Below are 17,854 nucleotides of genomic sequence, written 5' to 3' on the forward strand. Positions count from 1 at the left end.
TTATATAAGGACCAAAATACATATATATGTGTATATATACATATATATATAAAAGCATATATAATCAAATACATTTTTGCTATTATTATTTTGAACAAACTGTTATTTTTTAGATCAATTTAGAGTAAGGACAATAAATTTTTTATTTTATTTTCATTTATTAATTCTTTAATGCTTTTTATGTAGATCCAAGTTTCTAACCTATATACTTTTGTTTCTCTATGAAACATTTCTTTTGTTTATCATTTCTTACAAAGCAGATCTACTGGTAACAGATTCTCTCAATTTTTATTTGATAAAGTCTTTAGTTCTCCTTCATTTTTGAAGGATAATTTTGCAGAGTATGGAATTCTATATTATTTTTTTCCCTCATAAAACATCAAGTCTTTCACTCCAATTCATGCTTACATGGTTTCTGTGGAGAAGTTGGATGAAATTCTTATTTTGCTCCTCTGTAGGTAAAGTTCTTTTTTTTTTTCCTTCCCTCTAGCTTCTTTCAAGATTTTTTCTTTATCTTTGATTTTCTGAAGTTTGAGCATTATATGCTTAAGTGTAGTTTGTTGGGCATTTATTCTGTCTGGTATATTCTGAGTTTCTTGGATCTGTGGTTTGGTGTGTGCCATTAATTTGGGGAAGTTCTTAATTATTGTTGCTTCCAGTACTGCTTTTGTTCTTTTCTCTCTATTTGCCTTTTATTCCCATTACACATATGTTATGCCTTTTTAATTGTCCCACAATTCCTAGCTATTCTGTTCATTATTTTTTCTAGTCTTTTTTTTCTCTTTGCTTTTTAATTTTGGAAGTTTCAGTTGTCATATCCTCAAGTTTAAAAATTCTTTCTTCAGTTGTGTCCAGTGTAGTAATGAGCCAGTCGATGGCATTCTTCATTTATGTTAGCGTTTTTTATTTCTAACATTTCTTTTCAATTCTTTCTTAGGATGTCCACCTTTTTGTGTGCATTATTCATCTATTCTTGCATATTGTCTATGTTTTCCATTAAAACTTTTAGCATATTAATCGTATATATTTTTTTTAAAAAACATGGTTTAATAATTCTAACATTCTTGCCATATCTGACTTTGGTTCTGATACCTGTTCAATCTCTTGAAAGTATGCTTCTTACCTTTCAGTATGCTTTATAATTTTTTGTTGTTGTTGAAAGGCAGACATGTGCTAGGTAAAAGGGATAGTGGTAAATAGATCTTTAATAGTGTAGTGGTAAGATTTAAGAGGAGGGAGAGTGTTCTGTAGTCCTATGATTAGGTCTCAGTAAACTTGGACTCTGAACTTCATCAGTGCTTCTCAGTTTTCCCATCTTGGTGGAACAGGATGGCTAGAAGGTGCTTGAGGTATATATTTCCCTTCTCTCATGTGGAAGCCTGTGAAGGCTGGAGTTGGGTATTTCTCTTCCCCCAATGGAAGGCTGGAGGGAACTGGAATTGGTTTTTCCCTTCCTACAGATAAATTAGGTTCTGATAAATACCTGTCAGGTTAAGCTCTGGTAAAATACTTTCTCCTGAGATCAGGCCCTGTTAAAAATTATAGAATGCTCTGGCATATTTCAAAATGGTTCCTTTAATTCTCCTTTGCTAGAAGCACTAGGAAATTTTTCTCCTGTATTCACTGAGAGAACCTGATAGAGCTCCTAGAGGTAAAACTCACAAAGGTGCGTGAGACTCTTTATGACTGAGTGCCCCTGGAGTTTTCAACTGTGAGACTTGTCCACACTGTCTCCAGCAATTTGTTAATTTCAGTTAGCTCTTCTATCCTGGCCCTGGTTCCCATAGAGGTTTCTAATTGTGGGTTTCTGCTCTGGTAAGTTGTGATTCTCTGTATCCACTTCTCTGTTTTTCCAATATTTGAGGGCAGTGGTTTGCCTTTGACCTTATTTCTCTGATATATCTAAGAAGAGATGTGATTTTTCAGTTTGTTCAGTTTTTACTTGTTGTCAGAACAGAGTGGTTACTAAAGAAATTATACACCAGAAAAGAAACTGGAAGTTGAGTCAGTTTTTAATTTTTGTTGAGGCTATCATTATTTGAGTAATGACCTCTATCTGTGCTCTTAATATGAGAGCAACATTTTGTTGAAAATACTGTATTTTCAGAATTTCATAAAATGCCTTAACCATCACAAGAAATTTTAATCATATGTTAATGAATAATAATAACAATAAATAAAATAAATAGAAAAAAATTAGAGGACACTAATCATTTGAGACCCCTATTTGAGAGAGCCATGACATTAAGATATATCTATAGATGAATTATAGGATATAAGATATTTGAGAGTACTGACTTGAATATATAATAAATATTCTATATATACCTGTTGATTGGTCAACTGATTGATACCGTCTATGCTAAATGTCACTTATCCAGTGGTGCAATATATGATGACTTTTATAAACTCTAATAATTAAAATGTGTTAAAAGAAACAAAGCTTTAAATAGCTATTAGTATTAGGTGTATTCTTTCCCTTAGAAGGTTTAAAATTTTGCCTTTTACTTTCTAGACCATTTAAAACTATACAGTCATACAGTTTTCAAACTGGGCTGGAGTAACTGTGAACCTCAGCAAACTCACTTGGAATCTATGAGCTATCTTAAACATTTAAAAGAAAGCTAGAAACATCCACCTAAACAACTACCATTAAGTTGTTTGGGCCTAACTACTGAATAACTGGAACTGTTATGTAATTCTCTTGCCCTAGGGGCACCGTGAAAACATCACCAAGACACTAAGGGTACTGTGAACTGAGAATGTTTGGGGGCCTGTAATATAATCCATCATCAGAATATGAGTATATATAGCATAAAAGTCGGGAAAGTCAAGATTGAAATTTGCTTATCATCATTAAACCATATAAAATTCTATGAAATAAATGTATGGACCTCACTTTAGTAGAATAATAATGGATAATTTAGGAATATAGATAGTCATTCATAACATGTTGATTTCAGAAACTTTAATTTATGTCAGCTCTTTAGAACTCATAATACCTTGGTCATAGAGAGAATATTAGCAAGGGTGATTATGTTCCCACCCACCCATACAAATCTATTTATCTCATTATATAGTTATTGCCAGTTAAAATAATACTGGATTATACTTAACACTTTTCTTGACAAATGTTTCTATTATTCTGTGAATGGGGCACAAAATGAAAAGTCATACTTTGTGGTGGGCTGTATAAACAGTGTCCATAATACAAATATACAAACATACATATATTATGCTTCAAGGAAATTAAAGCAAACACCAACCACACATGGGATTTGATAATCATTGAATGCTGGTTAAGGATAGTTAATGCTTTGTTTGTTTGTTTCACTAAAAAATTAAAGTTGATGTAGAAATTTATTAATGTGGCAGTTTAGTTGATGCATATATCTTTGTCAAATTTCTAAAAATATTCAAAGAAATCTTACATACTAAAATTGTTGTTATATGTTACTTGGTCCTGGTCTTAATTTAGAATTCTTTTACTACCTTTGCCTGGGAATGAAAGTATCAAACAATGTTGCTCAAAAGAAAAATAAGTCCACATAGAAATATAATGTCCAATAGAAATATCAATATAAGCTACACATATAATTTAAAATTGTATAGTACCCACACTAAAAAAAATAAAAAGAAATACATGAGATTAATTTTAGTAATATGTTTTATTAAAGTTATATATCTAAAACATTATAATTTTAACACATAATCAAAATAAATTATTAATAAGATATTTCATATCCCAGTTTTCATACTGAGTCTTTGAAATTCAGTGTGTATTTTTTTACATTCAATACATGTCATTTTGGACTAGCTGCATTTTAGAAGCTTACTGGCTACCATATTGGACAACACAGGTATGAACTGTCTGTAGTAGAATCACCTGTTGCTGCTTGTTAAAAATTCAGTTTCTGGACCTTACCCCACAGTTATTGAATCAGAATCTCTTAGGGAAAGCCTACTGATGTGATATTTTAAAATTTTCCCAGCAGATTCATTTGCATTTTAACATTTGAGAACCATTTTACTTCTAAGGGTGGTAAATAATTAATCCCTTCCCATGTCCTCGTATACACCTAGCCCCTCCCCTGCTATACACACATATTGTGCTAATCTCCTGGAAGAAAGAGTAAATGCTCTTCTCCTCTTTCCCAAATATGTAGTGCCAAAAAAAACCCCAGAAAACAAAAAACACGCAGTGTGTTGGCTAGTGATAAAGACAAGTAATGTGACAATTTATAAATGGAAGGAATACTAACAAATATATCTTAGGTCAACCTGAATTTTGAGTAATTTGTGAGTCCATTTTATATTTTCAAAACTTAAATCCATGTAATTTTTACTGTAAGAATACATGACAGTCGTTAGGTGACTTCATTAGAGTGCTGTTCTGTTTTAACTAAAAAGAAAATAGATGGGGCTCCTGGGTGGCTCAGTCATTAAGCGTCTGCCTTCGGCTCAGGTCATATTCCCAGGGTCCTGGGATGGAGCCCCGCATCGGGCTCCCTGCTCCACGGGAAGCCTGCTTCTCCCTCTCCCACTCCCACTGCTTGTGTTCCCTCTCTCGCTGTGTCTCTCTCTCTCTGTCAAATAAATAAATAAAATCTTAAAAAAACAAAACAAAGGACTCAGAGAATAGGCATCACAGAACAGTGGTGGCTAAGAACCTGGGGTTTGGTATCAGATCCAGATTCAAGGTATGGCCTTGGACATGATGTTCAATAATTCTGTGCCTAGATGTTCTCATCTTAAAATAGGAATGGTGGGAATTCTAACCTCATAGATATGATTGTGTCAATTGAATGGAATAAAATGAAGACACGCACAGTGTTTTAACATGTCATGGTTCTTATATGGTTAGCACATCATCCTTTTTTTTTTTCCTTTATGCCAGACAGTGAGAAAATAAACCCTAATCCTCTTTTATAAATAACTTGTAGTTATTTTTTTGAAATATATTTGCTGGTAGAAAGAATTCGCTTGTTTTCTTGAAAGAGTTCAAATTCTGAGAACCTCTGCTAGACAGGAGCAGCATCTCAGCCATGCTCAGCTGCTGCTAATCCTGAAGTTGGGCAGTTCTGTTCTAGTCAATCAGTGGCTACTTAATGGGATTTACAATGGACACAGATCATTTAACAGGCACAATTTATTACACCCCTTTTTTTAAGTGTTAAAGCATTTTCAGTCAATTTTATGCTTAAGAGTTGATGAAACATTACTCAGTACTTCCTGAGCGGGTCTGGGACACACAGAGAAATGGTAAGGATGGTCATAATATTTTTTCTCAGAGATAATTGATTATCACATCCCCAGAAGTGACAAATGGTAATGAAAGTAAAAGAAAAGAGTAAAAATATTAATGTCTCCAAAGAATCATCCAGTCACTTTTCTAGAGGCAGGTGACTTTTTACACACTTCCTATTGGTGAAGCAAATACAAACTGAATTCTTGTGTTAAATGTGTTTACTTTTGCACCAAAAACAGTAATACCGACAGTGTGTTTCAATTAAAAGGAACCCTGGAGCAAAAATGTGTTCCAGTCAGGGGTAGAAGCAGAGTGTATCATTATCTTGTAGGCACAGCAGTCAAGATAATGAACAGCTAAGAAGACTGGACAATGGAAGGTGAAGTATGACTTGTCATGAAACTGTCAATAGAATCTGAGCTCACTTTCTATTAGTAGGTGCCGTGAAATTGCAGGGATGTGCTGAGCAGCAGAAGAAAAAAACTCAAGTAAAAGTGGCCTGATAGTACTTAGTAATTTTAAGCCCAATTTAATATTTTGCCATTGTTGTCAAAAGCCTTAAATCAGTGATTTCATTGTTTAATTCCTCTTATTCTGAGTTGATAGCCTATGTTTTTCCTCTGTTGCCTTGACCTTGAAACAGAAATGCCTCAAGTACTTTTCCTTTGAGGGGATTTTTGTTGTTGTTCTTCCTTAGTAGGTGGTGTAAGATTTGAGTAAGGTTTGGAATTCTGTCCCTGCTGAGGGGCAATAGGATATTTTATAAATTATAGGAGAGATGGGCAGAAGATATATTGGGCTTGCATAAAAATGGATTGCTGCTGAACTGAGTCCAAGTGTAAACATCCTCAATGAATAAAGCTAGATAGCAGATAGGCCAAAATCATCTTAGAAGAGAATCAGGTTGGGTTTCCAATGAAAAAAATCACTAATACTATAAATCCAAGAAGATACATTAAAAAAAAAAATCCATGCATGGTGATAGAAGGGATCAAGAAATTTTAAGTGTAACTATTTTTTTGTTCATTAATTTATTGATTCAACACATATTTGGATACCCACTTCATGCCAGGTGTGTTTCTAGGTCCTGGGAACAGGTGAATGATAGGCAAGGCCTCTGCTCTGATATAGGGAGACAGATAAGAGACAGATACACAAATGAACACAATAATTTTACACAGCAGTAAGGGAGACAAGGAAGATGGAACAGGGAGAGGGAGAGAGTGACAGGGGTCCAGGACAGCGGCTCAACGACATCCTCACTGAAGAGAATATTTTCATTACAGAGGGAGAGGAAGCCAGAAGAAGGGAGAAGTTCTAAACTGATTCTAGTGCAAATAAAGGAAGGAATGCAGAAAGAAGCTACAGTCTTCCCAGCTTCCTCCTTAATGCTTAAATTCAATCTTCTTCCCCTAAACAAGTCAGAGTCCCTCCTGGGCATAGATGCTAATACCTTTTGTAGGAGGCCTAGTGGTTTCTTCCTTCCCAGATCTTGAAGTGTCCAGTTGGTAGACACTTTGTAAAATTCTGGAAAGTATCTCCGGGTTTTTTCATTCCTTTTAGTTTGTGTATAAGAATCTCTCTGCCCTCATAATATTAGGCAGCCTTCTGTCTGTACCTAGAGCCATGTATTGACTCTGCAGAGATAAATCCTGGTGTCTTAGGGATTCTGTGTATACCAAATGCCCAGTGCCAGGCACAGGGTAGACACACTATAAATATTTTCTGTGTAAAACAAAGAATGGAAAAGAAAGTCTCAGAAAGTCAAGCTGTTAAGTCATGTTCTCATGAATAGTTCCTGAACATGCTGCCAGGATATGCTCAAGGTCTAGGATTGATTTCAAGAGAGTTAACAAGGATGTTTTCAAATTCCTGGGTCATACCCTTGGAGTCTCATTCAGGGGCTGTGGAGTGACACCTGTGCAGATGATCTTTTGCTTTAAGTTCTCCAGTTGACCCTCATCAGTAAGCAGTTTTATGAGGCAAGGAAGAAATTAAGATTTACTCTTCCCATGGCTTCTTTGACTTTTGTTGTCCATTTACTAATTTTTACTAAGTGGTGTATTTGAATTGTAACCAACAAGCAAGATTGTTCTTACTGTATTTAAGAGTATAGCAGATAATATGAATGTAAATTTTGTTGTTTAAATTAAAAGTACAGAATGCAGGTCTTCTCTTGAAATACGAGCAAAATCTGCCCATCTGTACCAGCTTTCAGTCCTACAATGAAATCAGTTCTCTTAATAGCCAGAAAGTTAGACACATTGAAGCATATTTAATAGTAGATACGCTCACATCCTGAAAGCTTTGGATAGTTAGGATTTTAGATTAGAATTCCACTTTTTCCCCCTATTAAATGCCAGCCGGGCTAGTTGCATTAATGACTGTGGTTATGTTTGAATGTAAATGGGGGACATCTGGCAATATCAGGAGATCAAACGTTGGGAGTCTGCATGATGACTCTCATCTGTTTGTCACCCAGCAGGTGTAATGGATGGCAAGCATGTGGGCTCTTCGCCCAAGTTAATGTACAGACCTAATATATGGAGGGGAGAAATTTTTAATTTGCAATTTTAAAGGATCACAGCTCAAGATAGGTGTTTGGGGTGGGGGCAGGTGGAGTAGCTATTTTCCATTGCACCAATTTCTTTAGTAAAATCGCCGCTTTCTAGCCTACAGGCATTTCCCTTGCCCCGTTTCAACAAACTTCACAGCCCAATTTGTTATTCAAAAATTTATGGAAAATGTATGTTAAAGTGAAAAGGGTACATTGTGCAGAAAAGGGAAGCAGCTTGTAAGCATATCATTATGCGTGAGCCATGGGGCCCGCAGATGGCACTTCTACTCAGAAACGAGAGTGGTGCCAAAAGCTAAACTCTAAATACATTTAAATCACATATCTTTACTTAAAAATGGAGTATTTTGGAAGGAAAAGCAGATGATATTTAAGTACACAAGTGGTATTCTTTTGTTCCTCATATAATAGAGCCCTTTACAAAAGTCCTTGCCTTCTAAGTGTGCAGTAAGCCTTTGATTCCTCAAATTCCCCAGAGGATTTAGTCGCAGTGCATGGCTCAGTTCTTAATAGGATTAACCATTGAGGTAGTACCTTGCTAGGAGAACAAGTCTTCAAGTATCCTTACAGTTATTGAAAATTAAAGGATTTGTTTTGATTACTATGTTCAATGCTAATAGCAAATCTTTGTTTGGCACATTAGAAATAGTAACAAAAAATTATCATGACATACGGACTTCTTATTTTAATTGAAAATAAATTTAGTTCTTAGACTGTGCCAATCTTTAATTAATTAGGGGGAGGGTAACGGAAGGGATAAAGACATTTGTTTGCTACTTAATATAATGATTTTGTGGAAATAGATGCTTTTTAATACAGTAATCATGCTGATTTCTTTAGAGAGTGGTTATATTTACACTTTGTGGAAAAATTATATTTTAAAGGACACAGTTCATGTTGGTGAGACTAACACGGTAAATAACCAGTTTGTTTTTATTTCTTCTTTTGCAAGAGTGGCATTGCTTCTGCTAGCACCTGATACAATGAGTATTTTACCTCTGAAATTGATTGTGAATGTGCATCCTTAATTTTTATTGATGCCATTAGATCTGACAGCAGTATGATTAAAACAAGCATTACTTGTATTTAAAAATTTAGAACAACCTTTTATTTTAATATTCTAACAGCTTCATCTGTTTAACGATTGTACTTTTAGGAAATCCGAAAGTATAATTATTTCTGTATGACATTTGGTATATGGGATCTTTAATTTTCAAAATATTGCAAACACATGTTATTTCCTCATTTCTCTACCTCCTTTTCCGCTCTCTTATTCTGATGAAGTACTGAACATAGAATAAATCCCTGCCAATTCTAATGACCTGTATTGAGTTGATGTGTATGTGTGTGGGAGGCAGAAAATACGTGTGTGCACGCGTGTGCATATGTGCACACCTCTAAGTAGTGTGAATGAAGGGGAGAAATATGAATTGTTTTTTAAAGAAATGTGTTTTCATTATTTTCAGCCAACTAAAAATAACAGATAGTGATGGTTGATAATGTGATGGTAAATAGAAGTCCACTGGCAGTTATTCTTGATGCAAATATATGAATCAATTATGAGTTTTAATAAATTGATCATTTCAAACTGAGTGCTGATAAAGCAGATTTAAAGGTGCTTCGAAAGTTTTTGTATGCAGATGGGATAGCTGTATTGATTCTGTTAATTTTTTTTTTTTTTCTGGACAAAAATTCCTTGTCTTTACTGTGAAAATTTGTCATAGACCTGCACTGGTCAGGTCAATGTCCATGCACTTGGCAACCAAATTCCTTATAAACCTAATGCCCCAAGCTTTTTCCTTTGTATAGCTTTTGGTGGAATGCTGTGGCTATTTGTATTCTGTGGCAGTCCGGTGTTCTGGATCATGCTCTCACCAACAATGACTGTTGATACAAAGTTCAGATGGTTGGCTCACTTTACCACTTGTTTATGTGCTCACTTGAATAACCCTCCCTGAGTGGTGAGGATGCAGGCCCATGAGTGAGCAGGGAGAGGTTCAACTGTCCCTATAGCAGGGAGTGAATATGATGAATAACCAGGTAACCCTTAGAAGGTATTGTGGGCAATAGTTGATATGAACAATTAAGTAGTTTGTTCATGGACAGAGGTCAAGTATGATAATTACTATATCACAAAACCAACTGAGTAGGTTGGGATATCAGTTAGAAGATGGCTACCATACCCAAAGGTCAGACTCTTTATGATTTCAAAAGCGTTCTTATTCCATGGGTTAGTTCTCCATCTCTCCATAATTAAAAAGAGATGATGATAATTTTACAAAGCTCTTTATATGTTTCAGTGCAAATCCAACACCCCAGAATATTTCAGTGTAAATGAAATCCCAAGCAATGTCTTCTCGGCAAGTTTTTATTTTTTTTTAATGATCTAAAAATTTCTCAAAAGGACCCATGTACATTCCTCAAAATAAAGGAAATAATCAGTAAGAGATTCACAGTTTCTGATGTGCTCTACAGGTTTTTGCTTATACCATTTTATCTTCAAAACAGTCTATTGTATTCTAAAGCTATTCAGCAAATAAAAACAGTCCTTATATGATCTGATACTCTTTTGCTTGTACTCTGGACTTCTATATGAGTACTGTTATATACTTTAGCCAAAGTAAATAAACCTCAACTGTCTATGAATTAATTACAATTAGTGACTGATTTAATGTTTTCTTTTGCCTTCTTTTTTATATGTATCCCTTTGAAACATGCTAGACTGTAATACACAATTATTAGTTTAAGTTGAAGTGATTCTGTATAAAATTGGCCTCATATTTATTCATTCAGAAAATGAGCAGGGACAGAGTACATATTTTATAAAACTCCAGTAATTTCTGTATCAGATAACCCTTAAGCAAAATAAGATTTGACCCTTCCAAAATTGCTTAATGAATTGGCATTACATGGAGTATCTTTTTAAACTTCTGTATTTTTTTTTTCCTTTTATTAAAACCTTCAAACATAAGCTTTGGACCACAGATCCTGCATTTAAATGTTGAAAATATGATTGTGTTTTGATTGGTTTAGTGCATCTTTATGATAGAAACCATTTATTTTGAGCAAAATTATGCCTGAATATGACAGATTATTGTGGAAATCTCTGTGTGAGAGATAAAATGACTTAAATTAATTGAAATGTTATCCTAAAGAGTGAAAATTCAAAGATTCCGTATAGAAAAGACTTCTTTGGCCTGAAATGGCTTTAGAGGGAATAAAACATACTGTAAAAATAGAGATAAGTTATTTTAAATTTATTCTAAGCATACCTTGTCGTAACTATTTGGCTGCTGATAATTTCTTTGTGATGTTGGTCAGAGCCACCAGAGATAATACTCTGCTAATTAATCTCTACCATATATTTGACAGTTCTGTAATCTCTTTGTCACAACCACAGTGGGCCTTCAGATCCTTAGGAAGGCTCTGGGGACCTCCGGATGTTTTGAAATGTTTTCTCCTGGCTCCCTCCTAAGATCCAACTTAGCTTGCCTGGGGATATCAGTGGATTTCAAATAGCATTTGTGATGAGGCTGCTCTCCTGATCCACTGTACAAATTTGCCATTAAAAGCAAAGAAAATATGAGCTCCTCGTCCCCCTCCTGAAGCCTGAGAAGCACATCCCCAACCCCAGCAGTAGGTGCCGAACAGCAGATCGGCCTAATGCTCCCCTCATGATAAAAGAAGTGAGATGTATTGATCAACCATAACTTTATTAGAGAGATTTCTCTGCATAAAGCAGTGTTATATTTTAGGTTAGCGTTATGTAATGGCTTTGCGATTATGTACCTTTTCCTGTCTTTCTGGTGTGTGTTGCTAGATGGCAGAATTTCAGGGGTTGGCATGCACCTTATAGTTTAATGCACTTTCCTCAGCATCTGACACAGGTCCTTGCACGGCATTAGTGCATGACTACAAGCACACAAACATGAATACAAAGACCTGTTTTCCTTATTAACCATTATTATCACCTAGAAAAGGGCTGTCCATTAGAAATCAAATGCAAGCCACACGTGTTATTTGAAATTTGCTAGTAGGCACATTAAAAGTAGTAAAAAGAAGCTGGTGAACTTAATTTTCTTAATATATTTAATCTAACTCAATATATCAAGTAGTATTTTTCAATGTGTGCCCAATATAAAAATATGATTGAGATAGTTTGTTTTGTTATATTAAATCTGTGCCATCATGTATGTGTTTCACATTTACACGTCATTGCAGACTATCCACGTTCTAAGTGTTCAATAGTCCGTGGCCACTGGTGGCTACTCTATTGGACAGTATAAACCTAGGGCTTGAGGTAGTTTCTGGAATATGGGCACCACTCAATTAAATATTAGTCAAGTAAGTAAATGATACTAGCTGACTGGTTTTTGTATATCCAGATCAATTAGTAATTTTCTATGTTATAAAATCATTTTATTTCTAGTCTAAATGCCTCATTGTCAAATTGCCTTGTTAAGAAACAGAGAGATCTTTTAGTCGGACTTAGAATATTCTTTTTTTGAAGAAGGCTACAGTTCCTAAACAGTTACATGAGTAGTAGAATGCAAAATGGCTTGCGTATTCTGAAAGTCATTCATTCTAACTCGTCATTTCATTTTCTGCTTTGTGGAATGAAATTCATATTTTTATGTCTCTGAAATCTTTATTTTTATTCATTAGAAAGAAGTCAGTTAATTTGCATTTACTAATCTCCCATTCCTCACACTGTAACATCATTCTCTTTATATCTAAAGGGAAAATTGTTAATATTTTTTTTAAGCCTATAAACTTAATTTCCATTAAGGGAACTGGTAGTTTGAATGAAAATACAACATCTTGCAAGTTTTATTCCTATTGTCTGGCTTTTTATAGGTTTGTCTATATCACTTCATTTTGTGGCACTTCCTATTGTGTAAAATATGTAGTCTGGTATTTGCTTAATTTTTGTGGTTTATATGTTTAGTGATAGAAAAGTGCATTTAAAAGACACAAATTGAGACAATCCTAAATTATTCCTCAGATGTCAATAATATTTAGTTAATTTAAATAGTTCATTTTTAATACTTTTAAATAAGATATTTAAATTTCTCAGATATTTGATAAACATTAAATGAAAAGTTAAAATAATTTGATAGAATCAAAAGTGGACCCAGATTAACTGCATCAGTAATCTAGAAAATGCATTTCTATTATGGGAAAGGGTTTGGAATAAAAATAGGTGGCTGGCATTGTTCTATTTATGCATAATTTTGTCTCTTCCAGGTGATTTTATTTATAGATATCTAGAAGGATGCCCACCAAAATGTAAGCAGCAGTTACTCCTGGCTGCTGTGCTCTTGACTGACTTTTACTCTGTTTTTATTTACTATACAATTTTTTAATGATGATGCTCAAAAGAATATTTGAAAATATGTCTCGTAGTTATATAAAATCCCATGTGTAAAATCTAACAGAAATGTATATTTCAGAAAAAAATTTAGTTTGAGTTTTTAGTTTTATTATAATTTAATAACATATTTAAGTTCAATCAATATGTTTGATCTATCTTAATGTAGATGAAAACCTAATAATATATAATAATAATTATATATTTTATATATATATAATAATTATATAAATAATAAATAACATTGGCAATAAATCTATGCCTTAAAGCATGCATCATTTGTGACTGAATATTTGATGAGTGACATACACTCATTTGACAAATATCCATAATACATATAACAAAATAGGGGGTGATTCCATACTTCAGGAATCAGTGCATTTTGATGTAATTATATTTTACTAATAAAAACAAACTAATAATAGCTAGTTATTTGAGTTATGTATGCATTAAGTGAGTTATGCATGCAATCTTTATAATAACCTTATGAGTTAGATACCGTTATCATCCCTGTTTTACCTGAGATTCTAAGGAACAAAGAAGATTAAAAGTTGTCTTGGACCACGTGGCTATTCAGTGTTTTCCTTCCCGAGGCTGCGGAGTGTAGCAAGTTGATCCTTACACTGTACCGAATATACTGTCTGTACTGACCACACCTGTTTTTATTTTACATTCCAGCAGTGGGCTTTTCAATTTACAATTAACATGATGTGAAATAACAAAGCAAGTACCAGATTTGTTGCCTAAAATTTACAGCTGTCCTATTATAGTCTTGTTATTATAGAGAATTCTTAACTTTAAAATACTTTTGTGATCTAGCTGAGACAAGTATCTGACTCAAGTGCAGGCTCATCTACAGGTCCAAAGTGGAAGGTTAGTGACTATCCCAAGGCTGCACAGCAAGTCAGTGGAAAAGCATAGAAGCTTTCTACGCTTCTACTATTGTGGCTTACTTGTATGATTTTGTACTGCTCCTAATTATAAAAGAAATTTTTAGATTCAACCCATTGGTGAATCTTCTTCAAAATATTCTTGCAATTCTATTTAGTAATAAAATTGTTAAATTGTGGCTTTTTATAGCATTAGAAACTAATATTCAGGAGAGATTAAAGGATCAGAACTGCACAAGTGAGTAAACAGACTTGATTATAAGGACACCTAATTATTACAAGGTAGGATATAATTAAGTGCTAAAGTTGTGCGATACAAAGACAATAAAGGCTGCAGAGTTTCTCAGGAAGAAATCAAAGAACCATATTGCTTTCCTGGGCTCTGATTGCCAAATTGAAAAGTTGAAAAAAAAAATAAAATTTAAACAAAGCAAGTTGACATAAGGTCTTATAATTCTGTCTGGTCTTGTCAGTTTGTCAAGACACACAGTCTTGATTAGACAATTCTATTTCATTCCCTTATAATCAGGTAATCAAGCTTCCATCATAAGCAAGATAGCAATGACAAGGAAAGCAGAGATTGTGATTAACGTTTGTTGTACGCCTACTGTGTGCCAGAGACATTCTTTCCTTATTACTCAATTTAATAGGTGTTTTATCTCTGCTCCCATTTTACAGATGAGAAGACTGAGGCTCAGGGGGTCTGAGGAACCTTGTATGAGGTTGTACTTATTAGTGAGAGAGTCACAGTTTAAACTCAGGTCTGCTGTGATTTAAATTCCATACTCTCCACTGCGTTGTAACAAGCCCTCTTTCTGTCTGCAAGATCAGGAGGCTAGTGCCTAGTATTTAATCCACATTTCTAGGAGTCTTTGAGGAGGGCAGAAAGGCTTTTCAGAGTGCTCAGGAAGATAGAGTCATCTGTCTGAAAATACTGCTTTCCCTTGTGAGGAGGGTGTCCAGGCGCGTGTTATCCAGCTGTGGCCATATATGGGAGCTGGAGATGGGCTCAGCCAAACTGAGGCTCCACCTCATCAGGGGATCTTACACCCTTCCTTAGCATGCTGGTTGAGGAAGTTCTCCTTTGTCCTACACGTGGAGGCATACATTTAATACCCAAGATGAGAATGGCTTGAGCAAAACTTGGTGATTAAAGCTATTTGTTTTCAATTGTCATTCCTTCTTTGTTGACCTCTCTTTTCTTTTTTGCACTAACACCAATCCCTTTGTGAACTTAAGAAATCACCCCTTGCCTCCCTCACTGTCCCAGTTCTTCTGGCCAGGGGGAGAAGAGAGCATAATGAGGAACCAACATCTTAGTGTGGAGTCACTTAATTATGTGGACTTTTTTTGGTGGAGGGGAAGATGTTTGTATTTTTCAAAAGAGTTAATCATTAGGACATGAGCTCAAAATCTCTGTTGATGACATTCCAGGTATAGCATTGGAGTGTTGGGTAACAACAGTGACAGCAGTGACACGTGATGTGTGTTGAAGGGGTACTATGTGCCAGGTCCTGTACTAAGTGCTTTTGATAGATTTTTATGTTTAATCATCACAACATTTCTATGAAATAGGGGCTATTATATCCCCATTTTAGATGATGAAAGCTCAGGTTATTTGCCCAAAGCAAGTTGTATTGCAGTCAGGGGACTTTCCTGGTATATATAATACTACTCCTGTGTTCTGTTGACCGTGGTACTAATTAGCAAGTATTTGAATTTAAAAGTTGGCCAAATAACGCTTAAATCATATGGATGAGCAAACTGTAAATTTGAAGATGAAATAAATCATTTGTAAATGTGAAGAGCCGCTTAAAATCTATTGCTAGAAAGATGCGCTTAAACTATTCTCCCATTCTAATACTGTGTATTTCGGTGTTTAGATTACAAACAGCATCACAGTTGAAGGATAACCAATGGGAATAGTACTGTGGTAATTTTATGTCTTAACGATAATGGTGTGCCATAGTCAAAATGACTGATTTAATTAATATGTTTTCTACCATATTTTACATTTCTCCATTGAAAGATATTCTAAAGGGTGAGGTGTGCAGTTTAGCTTATTTAGCTCCCAATTCCAACTTTCCTACATTTGGAAGATATATGGTATTTATTTGCATTTTTATTCTTTTTTTGTTTTATGTGCTCATTTGAATCTTATCTATTTTCTTTTCTTTTTTCTCTTCTTTTTTTTTTCTTTTTTTTAACAGTTACATCCAGCTTTTTATTGCCTAAGCAGACTGGGGCTTGCTTCGTCGCTTGACTTTGCTGTGGCGCATTCCTGTAAAGCCAGCTGAATTGCACACTGAAGATCCACCCTTTTGGTGAGTGGAATCATGGCTACAATTTCGTGTTTTGCTCTGCCTCATGTTGTTTGTATTGTTGACCAAAGTGCTTTGATACAGAGCACAAAAATAGTGCTTTTCCAGCTCTGTGCAGGAAAACTGGCTTCTTTTCTTTTTCTTTTTTTCCTTACAGACACAAGTAAATTGTACTGTCATTTTCTCTTTCTGAAATCCGCTATTGTCTCTCTCTCTCCCAACCCAACTGAATGACTACAATTCTTCACTCATGCATCTGCTTCTTCTCTACCTGGATGTGTCCCCCTCTGGGGGACACCTTTCCTCATCCCCTGGCCTCTTCAAATAATTTGGTTATTGCATTCCATATTTGCTGTGTATGCATGGAAACAAAAGGTGATAGTTGTGGTCAGCTGGACCACATAGTATTCCACTGTAATGTGTAAGACATTAGAGATTAAAAAAAACTTGGCCCCCTTGATCTGTTTCATGTTGTTAATCTGTGCATGTCGTAAGACAAGCAAAAAGGAAACCAGCAAGCCTTTCTGATGTTCCTAATAAAATCCTCTCTGTTTTTATTGCCCCTGAACTGGCATCCTCAATATATTTCTGCAGCATCTAGTACCATATATCAAAGGTCTTCCCAAGGCTTTTCTTGGACCTTCTGCATCCATTTTCCCCAAGTCTTTTGCTTTTCAGATCTTGCTTTTATATTTTTACAGGTCACATCTTACCAAGATGGTGCACCTTGGGGAATGAGGCAATTAAAGGGTCCTATGGGTACAATTATAAATACATTTTGCAATTCTAATTTGGAGATGGATCATCTGACTTAGCTAAAACCTCAGTTATAGGATAATTGTAGTAATTTGAATATATATGGAGCTATTGTGACCAAGGATAGGGTATGAGAGGAGGTATGATAGAGACTTATAAGTGATTAGATGGATAAAAGGAACAGGTACCTGGATTAAATCTTTTTTTCTTCTTTCTTCCTTTTTATTTCTGGCAGAAGTTTGTGTGTGTGTGTGTATGTGTGTGTGTGTGTTTCCCGTGAAAATGAGGCAGTGTCAAAGGGAATGAGAATGGGCTTCAGGGCAAGGGTGTTGACATGAATACTTTCATGAAGGAGGTGTGCATAATGCAGTAATCCGCCTGGCTGGAACAGTCAGTTTAGAAAGTACTTATGAAACAGATAATATAATGTCTGGATGGGAATCTCATGAGGCTGTGGTGAGAAGTAGATGATGCAATTAGGTACTTAACCTGGTACTTGGACATGTAGTTGGAGATGAATGAATGTTATCAGCAGTTCTGGCTCCATTTTGCTGGTGAAGAAACTGAAGTCCAAGCAACTTGTTGGAAAACTACCTTTCTACTGTGGCTAGTTTTCCACATTTTTTCTTGCCATCCCCATATGTTTTCTTGGGTATGTGGTCTGAGCTGAGAGAATCTTCTATTAGGGTAGTA

The 17,854-nt window shown here is 35.1% G+C and overlaps 1 protein-coding gene across 11 annotated transcripts in view; it reads left to right on the forward strand.

The window, feature by feature from the left end:
- TENM2 (teneurin transmembrane protein 2) overlaps nucleotides 1–17,854 on the forward strand; it is a 1,203,413-nt gene that overhangs the window by 75,148 nt on the left and 1,110,411 nt on the right. For all 11 annotated transcript variants that reach the window (XM_032403433.1, XM_032403432.1, XM_032403428.1 and 8 more), the window contains exon 2: nucleotides 16,295–16,408. The gene's annotated coding sequence lies outside the window, so the exon portion shown is untranslated. The remainder of the gene's footprint in view (nucleotides 1–16,294; nucleotides 16,409–17,854) is intronic.

This window comes from Phoca vitulina, unplaced genomic scaffold, assembly GCF_004348235.1.
Source record: "Phoca vitulina isolate PV1807 unplaced genomic scaffold, GSC_HSeal_1.0 scaffold6, whole genome shotgun sequence".
In the NCBI taxonomy this organism is placed as follows: domain Eukaryota; kingdom Metazoa; phylum Chordata; class Mammalia; order Carnivora; family Phocidae; genus Phoca; species Phoca vitulina.